A 10,071-nucleotide genomic window follows, 5' to 3' on the forward strand; every position below is an offset into this window, starting at 1 on the left:
ATTGTGTAAATGAACCACATTTTTTGTATGTATTCCTCTGTTGAGGGACATCTGGGTTCTTTCCAGCTTCTGGCTATTATAAATAAGGCTGCTATGAACATAGTGGAGCATGTGTCCTTCTTACCGGTTGGGACATCTTCTGGATATATGCCCAGGAGAGGTATTGCTGGATCCTCCGGTAGTACTATGTCCAATTTTCTGAGGAACCGCCAGACTGATTTCCAGAGTGGTTGTACAAGCTTGCAATCCCACCAACAATGGAGGAGTGTTCCTCTTTCTCCACATCCTCGCCAGCATCTGCTGTCACCTGAATTTTTGATCTTAGCCATTCTGACTGGTGTGAGATGGAATCTCAGGGTTGTTTTGATTTGCATTTCTCTGATGATTAAGGATGTTGAACATTTTTTCAGGTGCTTCTCAGCCATTCAGTATTCCTAGGGTGAGAATTCTTTGTTTAGCTCTGAGCCCCATCTTTTAAGGGGGTTGTTTGATTTTATGGAGTCCATCCTCTTGAGTTCTTTATATATATTGGATATTTGTCCCCTATCTGATTTAAAATAGGTAAAGATCCTTTCCCAATCTGTTCGTGGCCTTTTTGTCTTATTGACAGTGTCTTTTGCCATGCAGAAGCTTTGCAGTTTCACGAGGTCCCATTTGTCAATCCTCGATCTTACAGCAAAAGCCATTGCTGTTCTATTCAGGAATTTTTCCCCTGTGCCCATATCTTCGAGGCTTTCCCCCAATTTCTCCTCTATAAGTTTCAGTGTCTCTGGTTTTATGTGAAGTTCCTTGATCCACTTAGATTTGACCTTAGTACAAGGAGATAGGAATGGATCAATTCGCATTCTTCTACATGATAACAACCAGTTGTGCCAGCACCATTTGTTGAAAATGCTGTCTTTATTCCACTGGATGGTTTTAGCTCCCTTGTTGAAGATCAAGTGACCATAGGTGTGTGGGTTCATTGCTGGGTCTTCAATTCTATTCCATTGGTCTACTTGTCTGTCAGTATACCAGTACCATGCAGTTTTTATCACAATTGCTCTGTTGTAAAGCTTTAGGTCAGGCATGGTGATTCCACCAGAGGTTCTTTTATCCTTGAGAAGAGTTTTTGCTATCCTAGGTTTTTTGTTATTCCAGATGAATTTACAGATTGCTCTTTCTTATTCGTTGAAGAATTGAGTTGGAATTTTGATGGGGATTGCATTGAATCTGTAGATTGCTTTTGGCAAGATAGCCATTTTTACAATGTTGATCCTGCCAATCCATGAGCATGGGAGATCTTTCCATCTTCTGAGATCTTCTTTAATTTCTTTCTTCAGAGACTTGAAGTTTTTATCATACAGATCTTTCACTTCCTTAGTTAGAGTCACGCCAAGGTATTTTATATTATTTGTGACTATTGAGAAGGGTGTTGTTTTTCTAATTTCTTTCTCAGCTTGTTTATTCTTTGTGTAGAGAAAGGCCATTGACTTGTTTGAGTTAATTTTATATCCAGCTACTTCACCGAAGCTGTTTATCAGGTTTAGGAGTTCTCTGGTGGAATTTTTAGGGTCACTTATATATACTATCATATCATCTGCAAAAAGTGATATTTTGACTTCCTCTTTTCCAATTTGTATCCCCTTGATCTCCTTTTGTTGTTGAATTGCTCTGGCTAATACTTAAAGTACTATGTTGAAGAGGTAGGAAGAAAGTGGGCAGCCTTGTCTAGTCCCTGATTTTAGTGGGATTGCTTCCAGCTTCTCTCCATTTACTTTGATGTTGGCTACTGGTTTGCTGTAGATTGCTTTTATCATGTTTAGGTATGGGCCTTGAATTCCTGATTTTTCCAAGGCTTTTATCATGAATGGTTGTTGGATCTTGTCAAATGCTTTTTCTGCATCTAAAGAGATGATCATGTGGTTTTTGTCTTTGAGTTTATTTATATAATGGATTACATTGATGGATTTTCGTATATTAAACCATCCCTGCATCCCTGGAATAAAACCTACTTGGTCAGGGTGGATGATTGCTTTAATGTGTTCTTGGATTCGGTTAGCGAGAATTTTATTGAGTATTTTTGCATCGATATTCATAAGGGAAATTGGTCTGAAGTTCTCAATCTTTGTTGGGTCTTTCTGTGGTTTAGGTATCAGAGTAATTGTGGCTTCATAGAATGAATTGGGTAGAGTACATTCTGCTTCTATTTTGTGGAATAGTTTGTGAAGTACTGGAATTAGATCTTCTTTGAAGGTCTGATAGAACTCTGCACTAAACCCTTCTGGTCCTGGGCTTTTTTTGGTTGGGAGACCATTAATGACTGCTTTTATTTCTTTAGGGGATATGGGACTGTTTAGATTGTTAACTTGATCCTGGTTTAAATTTGATACCTGGTATCTTTCTAGAAATTTGTCCATTTCGTTCAGGTTTTCCAGTTTTGTTGAGTATAGCCTTTTGTAGAAGGATCTGAAGGTGATTTGGATTTCTTCAGGATCTGTTGTTATGCCTCCCTTTTCATTTCTGAATTTGTTAATTATGATGTTGTCCCTGTGCCCTCTAGTGAGTCTAACTAAGGGTTTATCTATCTTGTTGATTTTCTCAAAGAACCAACTCCTAGTTTGGTTAATTCTTTGAATAGTTCTTCTTATTTCCACTTGGTTGATTTCACCCCTGAGTTTGATTATTTCCTGCCATCTACTCCTCTTGGGTGAATTTGCTTCCTTTTTTTCTAGAGCTTTTAGATGTGTTGTCAAGCTGCTGGTGTGTGCTCTCTCCAGTTTCTTCTTGGAGGCACTCAGAGCTATGAGTTTCCCTCTTAGAAATGCTTTCATTGTGTCCCATAGGTTTGGGTATGTTGTGGCTTCATTTTCATTAAACTCTAAAAAGTCTTTAATTTCTTTCTTTATTCCTTCCTTGACCAAGGTATCATTGAGAAGAGTGTTGTTCAGTTTCCACGTGAATGTTGGCTTTCCATTATTTATGTTGTTATTGAAGATCAGCCTTAGGCCATGGTGGTCTGATAGGATGCATGGGACAATTTCCATATTTTTGTATCTGTTGAGGCCTGTTTTGTGACAAATTATATGGTCAATTTTGGAGAAGGTTCCGTGAGGTGCTGAGAAGAAGGTATATCCTTTTGTTTTAGGATAAAATGTTCTGTAGATATCTGTCAGATCCATTTGTTTCATAACTTCTGTTAGTTTCACTGTGTCCCTGTTTAGTTTCTGTTTCCATGATCTGTCCATTGATGAAAGTGGTATGTTAAAGTCTCCCACTATTATTGTGTGAGGTGCAATGTGTGCTTTGAACTTTACTAAAGTTTCTTTAATGAATGTGGCTGCCCTTGCATTTGGAGCATAGATATTCAGAATTGAGAGTTCCTCTTGGAGGATTTTACCTTTGATGAGTATGAAGTGTCCCTCCTTGTCTTTTTTGATAACTTTGGGTTGGAAGTCGATTTTATCCGATATTAGAATGGCTACTCCAGCTTGTTTCTTCAGACCATTTGCTTGGAAAATTGTTTTCCAGCCTTTCACTCTGAGGTAGTGTCTGTCTTTTTCCCTGAGATGGGTTTCCTGTAAGCAGCAGAATGTTGGGTCCTGTTTGTGTAGCCAGTCTGTTAGTCTATGTCTTTTTATTGGGGAATTGAGTCCATTGATATTAAGAGATATTAAGGAAAAGTATTTGTTGCTTCCTTTTATTTTTGTTGTTAGAGTTGGCATTCTATTCTTGTGGCTGTCTTCTTTTTGGTTTGTTGAGGGATTACTTTTTTGCTTTTTCTAGGGTGTGATTTCTGTCCTTGTATTGGTTTTTTTTTTCTGTTATTATCCTTTGAAGGGCTGGATTCATGGAAAGATAAAGTGTGAATTTGGTTTTGTCGTGGAATACTTTGGTTTCTCCATCTATGGTAATTGAGAGTTTGGCTGGGTATAGTAGCCTGGGCTGGCATTTGTGTTCTCTTAGTGTCTGTATAACATCTGTCCAGGCTCTTCTGGCTTTCATAGTCTCTGGTGAAAAGTCTGGTGTAATTCTGATAGGTCTGCCTTTAGATGTTACTTGACCTTTCTCCCTTACTGCTTTTAATATTCTCTCTTTATTTAGTGCATTTGTTGTTCAGATTATTATGTGTCGGGAGGAATTTCTTTTCTGGTCCAGTCTATTAGGAGTTCTGTAGGCTTCTTGTATGTTCATGGGCATGTCATTCTTTAGGTTTGGGAAGTTTTCTTCTATAATTTTGTTGAAGATATTTGCCAGCCCTTTAAGTTGAAAATCTTCATTCTCATCAACTCCTATTATCTGTAGGTTTGGTCTTCTCATTGTGTCCTGGACCCATCTTTTTGTTTATTTGTTTGTTTGTTTTGTTTTGAGTTAGGATCTTTTTGCCTTTTTTATTATCTTTGATTGTTGTGCTGATGTTCTCTATGGAATCTTCTGCACCTGAGATTCTCTCTTCCATCTCTTTTATTCTGTTGCTGATCCTGGCATCTATGGTTCCAGATTTCTTTCCTAGGGTTTCTATCTCCAGCGTTGCCTCAGTTTGGGTTTTCTTTATTGTGTCTACTTCCCTTTTTAGGTATAGTATGCTTTTGTTCATTTCCATCACCTGTTTGGATGTGCTTTCCTGTTTTTCTATAAGGACTTCTACCTGTTTGGTTTTGTTTTCCTGTTTTCCTTTAAGGATTTGTAACTCTTTAGCAGTGTTCTCTTGTATTTCTTTAAGTGAGTTATTAAAGTCCTTCTTAATGTCCTCTACCATCATCATGAGATATGCTTTTAAATCCGGGTCTAGCTTTTCGGTTGTGTTGGGGTGCCCAGGACTAGGTAGCGTGGGAGTGCTGCATTCTGATGATGGTGAGCGGTCTTGATTTCTGTTAGTAGGATTCTTACGTTTGCCTTTTGCCATCTTGTATTCTCTGGAGCTAGTTGTTATAGTTGTCTCTGGTTAGAGCTTGTTCCTCAGGTGATTATGTTAGCCTCTATCAGCAGACCTGGGAGACTAGCACTACCCTTAGTTTCAGTGGTCAGAGTACTCTCTGCAGGCAAGCTCTCCTCTTGCAGGGAAGGTGCCCAGATATCTGGTGTTTGAACCTGCCTCCTGGCAGAAGTTGTGTTCCACTCACCAGAGGTCTTAGAATCCCGTGGCGGATCGTGTGTGGGTCCTTGCGGGTATACGCAGACTCCCCGGGCCAGGGACCAAGGTGCAGCAGTGGGCTGGAAGGGACTTGAGCCCCGGATCAGGCTGGATTATCTGCTTCCTTAATTAATGCAGTCTCAGGTCCTGCTCGATTGGATTGGAGCAGGCACTGTGTTCCACTCACCAGAGGTCTAAGGATCCCATGGCGGATCCTGTGTGGGACCTTGTGGGTGTCTGCAGACTCCCCAGGTCAGGGACCACAGTGCAGCAGTGGGCTGGAAGGGACTTGAGCCCCGGATCAGGCTGGATTATCTGCTTCCTTAATTAATGCAGTCTCAGGTCCTGCTCGATTGGATTGGAGCAGGCGCTGTGTTCCACTCACCAGAGGTCTTAGGATCCCGTGGCGGATCCTGTGTGGGACCTTGCGGGTGTCTGCAGACTCCCCGGGCCAGGGACCACGGTGCAGCAGTAGGCCGGAGAATGATAGCTTTTCTAAACAGGGTAATAAGGTGACACCCTGAAGGGCTCCTCCTTCATCCATCCCTACTCTAGACCATCTTGCCTAGCATCATCTGAGCCATTTGTTTAAAACTTGTCTTTAACTGGAACTCCTAATTTTAATAGATTCCTGTTTCTTGACGATTATTTTCCATAAAGCATATAACATTCTTTCTGATCTTGCCAGCGTCATATTTTAATTTATAACTTTCAGTTCTTACAAACACAAACAGCATATATTCATTTAATTTATTGATCGAACATTTCATTATGGTTGCTAGTCTGAAATATTTGATCATCAAAGGCATTAAGTTGAGCTGCATTCATTTTCTCTATGTTGATTTCAGTGAAACTCCTGGTTTGAAGTTGTTGCCTTTGAGTTCTGTACCAGTGAAGCTTTGGTTCACACTTAGCTCATGTGAAAACATGTGGAAATTGATTAATTAACAAAATACTGATGAGGCTCTGAGTAATTTACCGTGAATTACAGGGTGTTCCGAATATTGTGCTTGTAGCTCTCATTTTTTAATGGAACTACATTAATCTAGGAATTTCCTTCAGGTGGAAATAAACAACACAGGTTGTATCATTTTATAAGATTTTAGAAAAGAAATGCCCCTACCAGATAATTATGCCTTCTGTCATTACAGCATGATAATTACAGTGGAGGAATTTGTGAACATTTTGTCCTGGATGGCCAGAATTTCTTTTCTTGTTCATGCAGTTGTTGGTTTTTTAAAAAATATATTTTATTTATTTATTTATTTATTTATTTATTTATTTATCACTCCAGATTTCACTCCACCCCCACTGTCTATGATCCTACTGTTCCACATCCCATACCTCCTCCCCAGGCCCCTGTCTCCATGAGGATGTCCCCCCCATCATCTGTCACCCCACCAGACTTCTCTTCTCCCTGGGACCTCCAGTCTTTTGAGAGTTTGGTGCATCTTCTCTAATTGAACCCAGACATGGCAGTCCTCTGCTGTATATGGTGTTGGGGGCCTCATATCAGCTGGTATATGATGCCTGTTTTGTGGTCCAGTGTTTGAGAGATCTCGGGGATCCGGGTTATTTGAGACTGCTGGTCCTCCTACAAGATCACCCTCCTCTTCAGCTTCTTCCAGCTTTTCCCTAATTCAACCATAGGGCACAGCAGCTTCTGTCCATTGGTTGGCTGCATCTGACTCCTTCAGCTGCTTGTTGGGTCTTTCGGAGGGCAGCCATGATAGGTCCCTTTTTGTGAGTGCTCCATAGCCTTAGTAATAGTGTCAGGCCTTTGGACCTCCCCTTGAGCTGGATCCCATTTTGGGCCTGTCACTGGATCTTCTTTTCCTCAGACTCCTCTCCATTTCCATCCCTGTTATTCTTTCAGACAGGGACAATTATGGGTCACAGTTTAGACTGTAGAATGGCAACCCCCTCCCTCACTTGATGCCCTGTCTTCCTGCTGAAGGTGGGCTCTATAAGTTCCTTCTCCTAAATGTGCAATAGAGACTGAGAAGCAAAATTCATGATTATTAGTGATTAAACATGTTGCTTAAACTAGGACTTTGGCAGCAGTTTAATTGGGAAACATTGGACATGACTTCAAAGTCCGAGTTCATCCATGTGGTGAGGAAGCCAACATCAGTGTAAAGCAAACGGACATCCCAGTGATGTCCACTCAAGAGAACACTGTGCCGTGTTAGCAGCAAGTTGCTTAAGCTGGTGTTCTGTGAAACAGGAAAACATTACTTGATGATAATAGGAGAAAGAGACATGGATCCACAATGCAAAAAAACTTAGACAATGGGAAATCAGATTGCAATTGCCTTAAATAAGTACATAAGCTCTCTGACAGAAAGGTGTTTGGGCAAGGTTATTACGGTATTCTCAAACATGAAGACTTAATTACAGAAAATTAGAGGCTTCACTGTTCGTATTCGATGAAGATGGAGAGCTAGTTGATACGTGTGTGTGTTAAAGATCAGAAGCAGATTACGGTTGTCTTTCGATATTCCTCATTCCCTGAAAAATTCACCATTTCTTCCTCTTGTCTTTGTTTTTCACTCTTTTCTGCCATACTCTCCCCAGAGTACTATTCTAGGATATGTTACCTAGCTTATTGGAAACAGAGATGCAATTGGTTAATGACTGTTAGAGCCTTCACTACATGAAAGATAAAACATTAGTTACAATGTAATTAGAAAATTGCTGTTTTAAATATTAAAGCCGATTTTCATCAGTAACTATCCCCAGTCCAATATCTGAATCCATTCTGCCTTGAAAGTGTATTACATCCCCTGCAATTCATTGCAAGCATTTCCCAAATGTTTGTTGCTGAATAACACCCTTCACAGCACACTGTAAAAGTTCCTGTCTCCCACAGGTGCTGTTCCTCATGCAGCAGTTCCTGTCAGCTGCCACTGGGGGGCAGCACATGTATTCTGTTTCTGTTACTTTAAGAGTATGGTTAAAAATGAAATACTGTGTGAGTTGTGACTCTGAAAAAGCTAAGCATCAGAAAGTCTAATACTTGCACTCAGCTACAGTTACGTGCCCGAGTGAGAAAATAGCATCCAGTGTAAGAGTCGGTTTATACCCTGCCTTTATGCCCTGGGGAACAGGCTTCAGCACCACATGGATGCTATTGTAATGGCCATTAAAATGCTGTTGCTATTGAAGTGTACCTAGTGGAATTTCAGACTGTACATTTACTGGAAATTCAGCACATTAAGCGACTATCTTGTTCACAGCTCACTATTTCCATGTTTTTTAGTGTAGGAATTAAGCTCAAAGCACTGCTTAACTATAACGTCTAATCCCATTAAAAGTGCCCAATATTTTGAATTATTGCTAATATTAAATTTGTCAGAGAAAACCTTGTTTCTAAAAGGAATTGAGGTTAGTTTTGGCTAGAGGTCAATTTCTCTTCATGGTGTGTGTGTGTGTGTGTGTGTGTGTGTGTGTGTGTGTGTCTGTGTACTGTGCTGTGTCTAGTGAATGCACGTGTTTGTATGTCTATATTGCGTGCATTGTATACATGAATGTACATTGAATGCTTATGTTGTGGGTGTTGTATGTGTGTGCAGCATGCTTGTGTTTAGTGTACATATGTACTTGTAGTATTTGTTTTGTGTGAGTTGCATGCATGTATATGTGTTGTATGGTTATGCTGTGTGTGTTGTATATATGAATGTGTGTGTGTGTGTGTATGTGTGTGTGCCTGTGCACATGTACGTGCATATTTGAGGACCCGAGGAACACATTGGGTGCTTCCCTCTCTCATTCTCCTTTTCCCTTGAGGCAGAATATCCAGCTGAAGCTAGAGCTGGCTGGTTTTTAGGGAACTTGGATTGCTGTCCAACAAGTCACAAGGTCTTCTTGTCTCTGTGCACCACCCCGACTCACCTCTGCCCTCCCTCCACTCCCCTCTCATCCTAGTTTTCCCTATACCCTATCCCAGGGCTGATGTTAGAAGAATGCACAGCCATGACCAAATTTTTTTCAGTAGATCCTAGAGATCTAAACTTGGATCCTGATCCTTACACATCAAGAACGCTTAGTCAGTAAGCCATTTCCCAGATCCTTAGTGCTGAATTCTAAGGAACTTTAGTTCTTAATTATCAGCTACAATTGAGTAATATCATAGATATTAAGAGAACAGTGCAAAATCATTTGCCATAATTTCATCAGAAAAGGATAATGTTAATTCATCAAATACTAATCATTCAAACTTACCATGTGTTCTCTCAAGTTAAAGTAAGTCTCAATAAAAACAGATTAATATTAAGTACTGGGGATATTTATACAATAGTTAACAAAAATTACCTTTCAGAAAAATGGAAAGATAGAGATGAAAGACTTCAACTTTTTTTCTGATTGCTTGCCAAGGAATGTCTTCCAGTAGCCACAAGTAAGAAATTTTAGCATCAAAATGGCATCTTGCCTTCCTGTTGACTTGGTTTCCAAATAAATTATGTGTTTTGAACATTAAATACAAACTATATTTCTAATTTGTTTTTCTTGTACTTTTTTGTAACATGTAGACTTTTACGAACCAATTAGTCATTTGGACTATAATGAAACAATATTTAAGAAGAGAATTTCAGATGCTAGTATTTTGCTGTACCACATATAGTGATTTGGAGCCTATTAGAACAACCAAGAACATTATGATCACACATCCCCCTCTTCTGTGATTTATCATCTCATCCCACAAAGCTGACTGGGTGATTACAAGAACATCTTACACTCTCTCCTAAGACATCATCCCAAGCAGCTAAGAGCCAAACAAATGATCACCAGAAACAGAATAGCAGCTCTCCTAACTAACCACGATATAAATTACTCACTGATTAGTGTTGTTGGCATTGTGTGTTGCTAAGATATGATAGCGGAAGCTATGTTTCAGGTCAGAACTTCCCCTTAGTACCACAGATCCTTATTTTATGAAAGAGTATGTTAAAACATCA

The sequence above is a fragment of the Mus musculus genome, chromosome 13 (assembly GCF_000001635.26).
Source record: "Mus musculus strain C57BL/6J chromosome 13, GRCm38.p6 C57BL/6J".
NCBI lineage: Eukaryota > Metazoa > Chordata > Mammalia > Rodentia > Muridae > Mus > Mus musculus.